A 12,277-nucleotide genomic window follows, 5' to 3' on the forward strand; every position below is an offset into this window, starting at 1 on the left:
TTTCTCAACTCTGTGACTCTGTTAACGTTGGCGCAGTCAGAGCTGTGATTTGGTAATGAATTGTGTGTGCCTTTGGTAATCCCTGATAACAGCGAGTAAAAGAGGTTCTCTTAAGGCACTGCTGAGGGCTGAATAACTGAGCATGGAAAGGGTGGAAATAGTGAAAAAAGCCTGATATGATTGTCAGCGAGTGGCCACACTTGTCAGCTTTTGAGCCTTCTTGAGCTTGGTTTTGATACACTCTGGTGTTTCTCTTTATAGTGCTTCCACTTCGCAGTCGGACCATTCTACTCACACCAAATCTGTTTCTGCTATATCGTCTGACTCAGTCTCCACCTCAGCAGACAACTTCTCTCCAGATTTAAGGGTATGTATGTTTTGTCTTAAAAAAGAAAAACTAAATGTTGTGACCTCTTCAGAGGATGTGTCTTGCTCCTGTGAGTTGGATATGGCAAAATGATGTTGGCTTTCAGTGATGCCAAAATTTATGCAGCCAAATAATGAAAGGACCTGAAGTCAAACAGGTGAAATTGAAGTTTGATCTCTACCATATTGTTTCCTTCTTTGTAAAGTTGTCTAGTCTTCAAAAAGCTGACTCTGCAACCCACAATTGGAGATGAATTTTCAAAGCAACTCCATTCTTTTAGGGGCTTTAAGTAAGTGAAATCCTCAAACTGTCAGTTGAGTACTTTTTTCCTGTTGTGTGTCTGTGTAAGAGAGGTTCTCTCTTGAGAACTCTTGCTTGTTTGTAAACACTGAGCCCTTGGAAGTATCTTCTTTCAGAGAAAGATTGCTATCTCCAAGCTGATGAAAATAATCTTGTGTCACAATAAATTGCTCTGACATAAAAAGGTCCAAACAGGGCTCTTTTAAGTCTGTTGTTAGATTAGTTAATTATAAATTCAAAGTTTAGTTCAGTGTCATAAGAGTTTGGAAAGCTATCTGTGTGTTTCTCGTATGAAACCAAGGGATTTGCTGATATACTTTTACTTTATGTTGGTATTGGTACATTCCCTCGTATGAAACCAAGGGGTTTGCTGATATACCTTTACTTTATGTTGGTATTGGTACATTCTAGTAACAACTTGAGCATTTCTCAGTCGTGGTTGAGTATCTTTTTAAAATCTAAACACAGTAAAATCGCATAAAAACCTCTGAATGCAAAGCTAATTCCTTTGACAACCATGTTGATTTTTTGTCCCAAGAGTGTTGTCTCAGTTATCCATAACTACTAACAGAAAGTCCACCTGTTCATAAGTGACAAGAACGTGAATGTTTCTTTCTAAAGGCACCTTATTAGCCGATATTAGGCTAAGATCTGGAAATTAATCAGTGGTTTATGTGCAATTTGTGATAGTTTGCACCTTTTATCTATGAATACAAAAAGTATCTTCTGAACATGCTTGGATGTAGAAATTTGTAATATGTCTTAAGTTTTTCCCTGTGAAGCTGGAGTGAAGCACCATTTTTAGGCTAAGGCTAAGTGATTCATTGATACCAATAAGATTGCAAATAGGACTACAGCTCTAGCCATATAATATTATCTAAAACTTATTTTATTTTCTTACTTATTTTTCTAACTGAAGTTTGCATATGTGAATTCCCTTTTCAGTTTTGATGTACAACTCAACTGCCTTTTCACAGTTATTGTGACACTCGATGACTACCTTTAGGAGTAGAGAACAAAGCAATATTTCTTCTCTAGAATCCAGCTTGTCTTTCCCTCCCAGTGGTTAAGTCGGCTCAACATGTTTTCCTTGTGACCTTGATTGTGTCTTGTGACTTCCCCTGCTTTTGTCATCTTATCTGTGTGAACTGTAAGATGTCTGGGCAGGGATTCCTCATCTCCTGAGCTTGTCTGGTTCCCCATTCAACAAGGTCACTGTACCCACTAACAGTCAAAAACAATGTCCACAGAGGAACGCTCACTTAGCTGCGTGATAGATTTTTCTGGCAGAAAATGCCTGTGTATTGCTTACTGAAGGCCATTAGAAGCATGTGCTTCCTTGCTGTGCTGCAGTTCCCATGATTTGCAGAGTGATTTCTTCACAACCTGCCCTCTTTTTATTTCTAAGTAAACTAAAGTTCTGCCTTGGTTGGAACAAGTGTTGCTCTTCATTCGTTCTAGAATAGTGTTTCGGGAGTCATGATAAAGCAGAGAATTACTTATTTAGAATAAAGGCAGCGCAGGCCAAGTGTGAACACCTGCTTCTGCTGGCAAAATGCTTCTTGCTCTTCACCAGCATCTACTCTGTGTGCCCTGAGTTCAGCACAAGCCTGCTATGCTTCACCTGAAGCTTACCCCTGGAGAGGTGGTGTGAATGGCTGCAGTGGCACAGTTGTGTGTAGGTGTAAAGCTGTTTCATGCCTTTGCACTTGAGTGGCTGCTTGTCAGTGGTAGGCAGACCTAGAGAAAATGCATTCCCATTCTCCTGCTTGTACTAGTGCATAGGGAGAAAGGGGCAGTTTCCACTACTACAGGTTAACTTTATCTTTCCTAGAGGAATTCCTGCATTCACCATTTCTCTCTTCAGTCCTGAGAGTGTCTAGTGCTGGAGAACAAGCCTGGGAGGTGGGAGGAAGATCTGTTCTTTACCTGTGGACAGTCTCTTGTGTTGGTATTACTAGTGCAACTCCAGATGCACAGTCTGTCCTCAAATCAATCACAAATGCTGGTGAGTTAGGGTTTGCTCCCTGGGCTCCTCTTGGAGCTTAGTGCCAGCTCCCAAGTGGAACAGTTATTATCAGTGGTGGTCAGCTAACGCCGATTTCTTACAGCTCTTGAGTCAAAGACAATAGACATCTTCTCTCTGGACTTACCATTCTTTGCCCAGTTTTCATCCAGTTTTTTCGAACTGTCATGTGACAGTTCTGCAAGTTTTTCAGGTCAGTTCTGTAAGAGATTTTTTTAAGGTCCTGATTGTTCTCACTGTTTTCTTTGATTTTTCTGAGATGTGGCCTTGCCTTTGATATTGCAGATGAGGTCATACTATTAACTGGTACAGTGGCATGAGTGTGTTCTCTGTTCTAGCTCTTTCCTTACACGCCTGAGCACCCTGTGCAGCTTTGATTAGCACAAGACTGCACAAACTCCCAAGTCTTAACAGGTACTGAGATTCAAGCTAAGCACCTCATTACTGTAGGACAAAAAGAAATCCCACATTGTTCCTGGAAAAATGTAAGAGAATAAGCCCTGAAGTGGGAACTAATGCATTCTGTGGTAACTGTGGTATGGGAGGCAAGTGCCTGGGCTACACGATGTTCTCACAGGAAGGTGTTGCATCAGTTAGCTTTAAGAGGCTGAAAATAAGCTTTTCAAGCTTTTGACATGGATCTGCCAGTTAGGGGATTATGCTCTTGATGTGTATTTAAGTTTTCCCTGCTAGAATGAATTGCTACGTGGATCCATCATCACTCCTACCTCTACTTGGTCTCTGCCTCTGCGTGTGCATTGACTCAAATTTAGGAATTAAATTTTTGTGACGATGGAAAAACACTTTGTGATAGCTACAATTAGCACTCTCTTTTTCTGCAGGGAATTTTTAGAAGAATAGTAGGCGTCCTTTGGGAGGAGGGAAACAGGGGAAGGACCCATCTAATTTCTTGCAGTCTGTGCCCGAAGTTTTCTTTTGGACTGCAATTAACACTCTGCGTGTGTGCGCGCATGTGTGTAATGAGGTAAATGAGACAACCACTGGGGATTCCTACTGAATGCATATGCAGTATTTTTCCTAAATCTTTCTCCAAAGTATTTAATAATAACCTATATGAAGGCTTTTTATTTTTTCAAATGTATATTGAGCATTTCAGTATCTGGAACTAAGATTAAATTGCCTTTCCACCAGAAAACTTACAGAATTTTCACTTCATAAACTAACTCTAAATAACTTTTGGCGGCTTCAGTTAGTTTCATAGGAAAAATGAAGAAAAAACCCACCCAAACCCCAAAAGATAAAACCAACAAAGCATTATTAGGTTCTCCCCTCCACCCTGATCCTAATCTCAAATTAGAAGCTGTTTAGAATTGATTAAAGAAAATAACATTTTGAGAAAATTTTTAGCAAATACACTTCCATATGTTTTAACATAAGTTACAGATCAGCCAAGAGCAGAACTGAAGTAGTTGGAGTGAAAATTGAGTTGGAAATACACTGATACTTTGTAATTTAGACTGAGATTTTAAAAACACCTTAAAGCCAACATTGCCAAAGGGGCTGAGGTGTATAAATAGCTATTACAGATCTGGGAACTTGGTGGTTAATAAAATCCAGTGAGTTTCTTGCTCCTGAGTCTTACAGACAATATTTTCTGCTGTACCTATGGAGAGATGTGTCTGTGTGCAATTTAGAGTACTTAAGTCTTGTTGTTAATGTTTAACTTTTATCAGTAGGGACTTTCATGTTGAGTTAGCAGTTGCTTTTTAGGAAGGATAATGCCTGAAGTTTACCATGTTCAAATCATTGGAGTAGCTCTTATAAAAGGGTCAGATCCTTTTCATCTGCAGTTGAGAAGCAGTGGATATGACCAGCAGAGCCTGCTGCCACTTCTCTTAAGAACAGTACCTTTGCCCGAAAATTTGTTAAGGTCCGTTGTGTTGGCTTTTGGATTGTATACAGCAAAAGCTTAAACCAGAAGTTGCAAAGTCATACGTTGACTTTCTTATATTGCTTCTTGCTTCTAGTCCACTCTCTGGAACAGAGGAAACAGTACAGCAGACTCATATGTCACCTGCTTAGTTGTGCAGGCTTCAGAAAAAGAGGTTAAAATCTTTGCTCTTGGCATTGCTGTTTGTGACCATTAAACCATTATCCTCTTTGAGGACAACAATAAGATTAACGATTCCTGATATTTCCCCAAAGTCCCGACAAAATACTGTACAAGCATATGATCCATCCTTCATAATTGTTTGGTCCTTCCATGGTAATTTTTATCTTTAATATACAAGGAATCAATGAATGTGCAATGAGTTTATACATGAGATTCAAGAACATTAGGATAGCATTCCCAGGACTCAAAGGTTAGAAGTGGGAAGAAACAGAGTGGCTTGTGTAACCTTAATTGATTTTGCATTGTCTGTGTGGTTGGAGACTGTAGACAAGCCCATGTGATTTATTTTGTTAGATACATAACTGATGCATGACAAAAGGTATATGAAGGAGTATTTTAATTCCAAGACAGTAAATGGATGCCATTGCTGTCTCCTTAGGTTTCCTGAATTAAATCCCTTTGGGCAAGTTTGCATTCAAGCTAGCCAACCACAAGTCCTTTGTACTCGATGGCAGGAAATGGGCCATTTATGATCTGATTTATGTCGACTTTAAGGAAATGCCCATGCTAGGTGAGAACCTCACGGAGCTGAGCTAGAAAAGTCCTTGCTGCAGATTTTGGGAACATTATTTGAGGGGCAGCAAGTGATTTCTCAGAGTGGATCCCAGCTTTAGCTGTGCTCCAGTAAAAGTGCACTTTTGTCTCTTTCGAAAACCTACCGTGTTTCTCTTCCGGCTGTGGAGAATGTTCAGGGTAATGTCTCCAGATGTAGACTTAACATTGTGGTAAATCCTGTCCCTCAGGTGATGTTGGGCAGGATTAACTGAAATGCCAGTCACTGACTCTGCCACCTTTATGTTACTTTATTCTAGCTTTAGTACAAAGTAGCTTAGACTAGTTTTATGTAGAACATGTATATTGTTAGTAGAAAAACATATTGAAGAAAGATGTGACTCCCCCCTCCACCCATTGCTGTAAATCACTAAAACTAGCCTCAGTGAGCTTTTCCATTACTATCTCCTTGCCAACGCAGGAAGTGTGTCAGGCTTTGGTTATGTGTAACACATGTTCAACAAGAGCTGGGTTTAGAGAGTGACATAATGTTTTAAACTCTGAGCACTCATTTAAGTGATGCTTTTCAGTCTTGCTTTTAAGGGACTTTTCAGTTAGTGAGTGATGCTCGCTTGAAAGCACTAAATCATGGCAAAACCTCTGCTGAAGCACCTCCAGGGTAGCTGGAGACTTTCTGCCCTGCCACTTGGCTCCATCCCTTGCTTAATGATATATGGGGATAAATATTCCTGTTTCGAAGTGGCCCTTGACTCCTGGCATGGCACTGCCTCGAAGAACACTAGTTCATAGCGAATGCAAAGATGTCTCCTGTGTTGTGAGCTTTTGTTCCTGGTGCACTGGACTGTGACTACTGTGGCACTGCCTCGAAGAAGACTAGTTCATAGCGAATGCAAGGATGTCTCCTGTGTTGTGAGCTTTCGTTCCTGGTGCACTGGACTGTGACTACTATTAAGTTACAGACTGTATTGCACAAGCCACCAGATGGTGAAGGTAATTGACCCGTGGTCACAAAAGACTTGGCTAGATGTGAACTGGTGATACAGCAGTGAAATTAAATAACCAGTTCATCTTTTTACTGTCACCATATGAAGACTTAACTGTATGTTTCTCTGCATTGTTGCTTTGAGCTGTGTTATATTCTCACATGGAGATGCGCTACACATTTTTGTGGGTGTACAAGAGTAGAAGCTATGCAGGCAGAAGTAGCCCTTACCTGATCTGCAGGTAGTATTTCCAGAGGTCCCTTTGCACACGGGAAATCCGACAGCCAAATTCAAGAACAGGGAGTTCATTATCAAAAGTATCAAGCAGAGGGACTTAAGGAGCAGCAGAGGAGAAGTAAGAAAGTCTTACAGAGAAAAATATGTTAACTATGTTAAAATTCTGATTTTGGCCATGCAAGTTGCGTGTGTGTGCCTGCGGGAAATGGGCTTCCTCTCTTTGGAGCATTGAGCAGTTGATGAACAAAGGCACAAGGGTCTGGTTCTGGAGAATGAATGATGCTCTTGTCCATAATCATGGTCATATCAGGACAGTCTTGTCAGTGACTGGAATTTAGCCGCTGCTGTTGCCACGTTCTTCTAGGACTCCAGTTTTCATGCCTGTAGATGCTATATATTTCATAAGAATTACAGTAATTTTCATTTTAAAATGTCCTACGAGATGGAAAATCTTGGTCCCCTCCTTGCACCTCTCCCCAGTAAGTCCTTTTCTGCACCTCTCCCTCGCAAGGAAACAAACCCACGGAGTAGCCAGTCTCTGGGTTGCAAAATATTGATTTCATGCAAATTAGGTAGGGAGAAAAGCCAGATGCAGTCAGTCTTCTGTCTCCTTTACCTGGAAACAATACTGCCTAAGTGCTCATCTAGTTAGAAGAGAGCAAACGTTGCTAATTTTTCTTACACAGAGGTGCCTAAATGCTTGAAAATGAAGTAGTGCACAGTGAAAGCAAGCTCTGGAAGCGTTTATGATTGCCATCTATTAGAAATGGAAAACTATGGAAAACAAGCAAATGGCCTTCATATGTTGCTCAAAAATATTTTCAGCTCTTCCTAATCGACTGCCGTATTTCTCCTAGCTACAAAGTGCAAGAATTTTCCTTTTGTTGAGTAGAACCAGGTAAGAGGTGGCTTTCCGCCCTCTTTACAGTTTTGTAAATTGAAGGACAAATGAGGCAGGAATGAACAGGCATGGTATTCAGAAGGAGCATGTGGATTTGTGACTACATGCAGTACCTGCCAAGATTTGATTTTCTGTAGATGTTTTTGCACGGAACGAAGCATCTTTGTTCCCTTCGGTATGTCGTTTACTCTACTCGTAAATATATAATTACCTGTGTCTGGAATCCTTTACGTATCACTAAACTCCAAAGTGAAATTCTTGGTAATGAAGACGGTTTTCTGTGACTTATTGTAGTTGACAGAATTGATAACTCTGACTTTGGTCAGTGTTTTTGTGTTACTTAAGACTGATGGTAGGAGCTTCACTGAACTAGTTTAATGCTTGCCTTGAAACTTTTAATCTTTTTTCAGGTATAAGTTGTTTGCTAAACAAAATTTGGTACAAATAAAGAAGAGATAGTCAGGATAATGTGCTGTCCAGAGTTTCTGAGCAGCCCGTGGAGAACAGAGGCATTGTGGTTTGAGACGTATGTGGAACCCTTGGCACTGAAGACGGTTCTGTATTAAAAAATGTTGGACATGTCTGAATAGATAATATCTGCAACCTTCTGTGCCAGGGAGCATTGCTGTGTTGAGTCAATGACGACTTTCTGTCGGAGCCTAATGAGAGAATTGTCTTGAGGCACCAAGCCATATAAACTTGAAGAGACAAGCCAGCTGTGGTTGAATGAGTGGCACTCAACAATGTGTTCCTTTGAGCTTCTAAGCCTTGCCTTGTACTTGTGCAGTGAAGGCCCAGGAGATTCACCAGCCCAGAGAGGCTGTTCTTTATCACTGGACAGTCGGGTCTGACTGGAGAAGAACATTGTGGTAAAAACAAAGCAGAAAACTCTGGGGAAGCACTGGATGGTGGCTGCTTCCTCCTGCGGAGGAGTCCCTTTATATTACTCTGGTGACTGTGTTTTCTTTTTAATACATTGATCTTCAGCTTATTTTAAAAGATTTTTCAAGACAGTGGTAAGTAAGCAAGTGGTTTCTCAAGCCTTTTTTTCCTTTCTCAAAATGTATATGGTAGGTAGAGCTCACAGTTTGTGATTTATTTTTGTAGTTATGTCAGAAAAGCAGTTAAAAAGCAGTTGTAGTGTACAGTGTATGTTATTACTCTATTTAGAGTAGTGTAATAGGTGATCTGTTGTAAGAACATTTTTGAGTAACTTAAATACCTCTTGTGTTGTTTTTTTAACCGAGCTAAGAAGCCTTCTTTGGCTGAGTGCTCTCTTAGGAGCTGAATGGGCTTGATGTGGTCTTTGTACAGTATATTTTGATTCTTTGTGTCCTATTCTGAAACGATCCATGTGTTCATGGTGTTTTGTCTTTTCCCCTTTGAACTTCTAATATCTCAAAAGAATAAGGCACAAAACATTTCCCTGCATTTAATATCTTGTAGCTCTGAATGCCTCTAACATAGTTTTTCGACTCATCTGGTCATAATCCGCAGAAACATCCCTGTGCTTCAGTCAGGCAGAGATACTGCTGTTCTTTCCTGTAGTCTTTCTGCTGTAGTATTCTTAATGATTCAGAAATAAGCAACAAAGTCCATTTACTTGCTCAGTTTTTGTTTTATTGCATTTCCAGTAGGATACTTGGCATATAAAACTTTTCAAAGTACACTTGAAATAGCCCTAAATGGCAGCTGAAAATCTTCTCAAACTAGTACAGTGTTTGCAGTCAAGTAAGCACAGCTATTGTTCTGTGGTCCTGCTAATTGAGGATTGAGAAGACAGAAACATCTTAGCAGTAAAATGCTGCGGATAATGTGCTCTTTTTCCTGTTGTAAGAAATGTTTCATTTAGAGAAGAAACCAATGCACCTATGAAAAACTATCCTAAACAAGCCTATTCATCTTGGTTCTTGCACATATTTGTGTCAGTTCTGCAGCTTCTGTCAGATGTCAGCTGGACATAATTAGGTCTCTGTGGGAAGTGTATAAAAGTGTATAGAATCAACCTGGTTGGAAAAGACCTCAAAGATCGTCAAGTCCAACCCTACCGTGGTTACTAGAGCATGGCACTAAGCGCCACGTTCAGTCTCATCTTGCAAACCTCCAGGGATGGTGAATCCACCACCTGCCCGGGCAGCACATTCCAATGCCTAATAACTCCCTCCGTAAAATATCTCTTTCTAATATCCAAGCTAAACCTCCCCTGGCAGAGCTTGAGTCTGTGCCCTCTTGTCCTACTGCTGGTTGCCTGGGAGAAGAGACCAACCCCCACCTGACTACAACCTCCTTTCAGGTAGTTATAGAGGGGACTCCTTTCCAACATGAATGGAAAGGGCTGCTCTATCTGTTCTGTTTCAGGCATTTTTACAGCATCATTGGGGTAATGATAAATCTTGATACACCTGCCATAAGGGCACTGTCCTGTGTTGATTGACTTTGATGGGAACAGCAATGAAAAAGCAAAGGGGTGGAGTGGGAGGGCAGTTCACAGAAAGAATAGGTGAACATGGTTTGAGACCCCTAAAGGCAGTTAAAGGAGAGAAGCATTGGTTATGTAAGTGTATATGTTTTGTTATAAATTTACAAATAAATAAATAAATACAGTATGTAAAAGTAATCCTATGGCTAAGTCTTTGCAGGAAGGCCCTCTGACCCCAAAGCTGTCTCTTATACCTCAGCTAAGATGACCTGTCCTACAAGCTCTGGAATCATATCTCTTTAAATGAAGTTCATGCAGTTTTTGGATCTGGCCTGGCTCCTCTTCTTCTGCCTGCCTGCACAGAGCACATTCGTACCTCTCTCAAAGTACAGGCTGTGACTACGTAGTTATGTCTGGATGTCTGGGAGATTGGGCATTGATATTCTAGCCACAAAGAAGCACTAGTGTTGGGATTTGCTCTACGAGATCTGCGTTGGCATTCCTTACCCAAATTTTCAGCCTTTGGTGGGAAGAAGGGCACTCGTCCTAAAGGTACATCTCGTTGTTCTTCTGCTTTCCACTGACTGCCTCAGAGTGCCTAGGGTGACAAACTCAGATGTAGATCTTCAGTTTCAGATGAAATGAGTGTTCCTGCAGCTTACTGACTACCCTGTCTGCAAAGTGGCAAACATGCTGATTAAGGAGGACCTTTAATCATGTGCCAGTTCTGGAGAAAAAGACTTTTTTAAAAAGGGGGGGGGGGGGAGAAGGAAAGTTCAGATATGTTAAGTACAAGCAGAATATTCCCAGGTAGTCCATTAAAATGTGAAGTATCACATATTTTCCTGTAGGAGATAAACCCTTTCACATGTCTGTTGAGTTTCAGTTCCATATTTCACATGTAATTTTAAAAGACACATGTTTTTTAATTTCTGCTCATTCTTTGGGTATATTTTTGCACATGTACAACATGTACCTTCTTGTCCTGCAGTATATATTTCACCTGTTGCTGCTGACCAGTGCATGCCCACGAGGTAGATACAGATGCGCCAAGTCTGTGAGTTCAGAGGCTGCAGAGGCAAAGGGATTTGTGTGTGTGTGTGTATAATGTTTGTCTATATGGACAGGTTCTGTATGTTTGTATCAAGGAACCAGTCTCCACTGGTTTCCTTCTGTAGGAAACAGAAAACAGGACTGTGTGTAGCTGGAACAAATCCAGCTCCCAGTGTGGAGAGCTTGTCTTCTCAGTAGAAGAGACAGATGTGGGTTTAGAGAAAGGAGTAATACAGGAGCAAGGTGTTCAGGCAGTCAGGTCGAACATGTCGTACCAGCACTGTGGCTTTATGCATAACAAATCTGTTCAAAATGTGCAGAGTGATTCGGGGTGTGTAGGAGGTTACCAAGGAGAGATTAACTCATGGGTGGGGGGATCACGAAAAAGGTACATTTTAATTTTGTTCCAGCCAAAAAAGATTCTCTTTTCTCACTTTGATTGTGATTTGGGATAGAAGAATCTCTTCCGACTTGGGAAAATTTTTACCCAGCAATTTGGTAACCCAAACCTGTGGTCTCCCCTTAAGTTGTATGAAGCCAAAAAATGTGGCCTTTGTCTGTGGATTTCAGGAGTCATATTCAGGATAAAGTCAGAGAGAATAACTGGAAAATGGCTGGGAGGGATTTTGGGTGCTTTCTTCATGCATCTTTGTTATCTGGAGGGATGTGCAGTGTCCATAGATGAAGTTACTGTCCCTGGTCAATCCTGGCTGCTCTCTCTCTCCCTCGCTCTGGCTTTACATGCCTTCACTCCTGTAGTTGCACCCTAAGCCAGTCCTGGCAAAATGATCCAGGTTATGGAAGACTTCCATTAGATAAGCCAATGAGTGAACCCAGGCATCTTGACTGAACCAGACACAGGAGCAACTGCAGCATTGGCAGGGTGGGGAGGAGGAGGGAGTCCTGGCTCAAGCCTCAGTCAGCACAGGCTGTGGGTTGTCATGCTGGCTGTGCAGCTCACCAGGCAATACAGGAGGAAAACACATCAGTACTTTTGTTCACAGGCGAAAAGCAAACCCTGAATTTAGAGTTTCATGTACCCTCTCAGGTCCTTCTGGAACACTGTTCAGCGATGCACAGACCTCTGAGGCCCTGTGTGTAGAGTTTGCTTGAAATGTAGTTGCTACCTTGTACCGCCCTGAGTTGGCTGTAGCTGCTCAGGATGAGCTGTGTGCATGAGTCGTGGAGGAACATCAGTCAGGAGAGAGATTTTTGGAGCAGCATGCTGGCTGCTGTGTTAGGAGGCAGTGTGAACACGTGGTTGGAGAGGCTTGCCAGAGAACCGCAGTACCTGAATCACAGCATGAAGAGGTAAAGGATGAGGCAGGGACCAGTCTTACCTTT

General features: G+C 41.4%; 1 protein-coding gene across 1 annotated transcript in view; it reads left to right on the forward strand.

Annotated features, from left to right (window-relative positions):
- The first annotated feature begins 256 nt into the window (after nucleotides 1-256).
- MTMR2 (myotubularin related protein 2) overlaps nucleotides 257-12,277 on the forward strand; it is a 40,144-nt gene continuing 28,123 nt past the window's right edge. Inside the window, exon 1 of the mRNA XM_009075758.1 lies at nucleotides 257-367. The gene's annotated coding sequence lies outside the window, so the exon portion shown is untranslated. The remainder of the gene's footprint in view (nucleotides 368-12,277) is intronic.

This window comes from Acanthisitta chloris, unplaced genomic scaffold (genome assembly GCF_000695815.1).
Source record: "Acanthisitta chloris isolate BGI_N310 unplaced genomic scaffold, ASM69581v1 scaffold13585, whole genome shotgun sequence".
Classification (NCBI taxonomy): Eukaryota; Metazoa; Chordata; class Aves; order Passeriformes; family Acanthisittidae; genus Acanthisitta; species Acanthisitta chloris.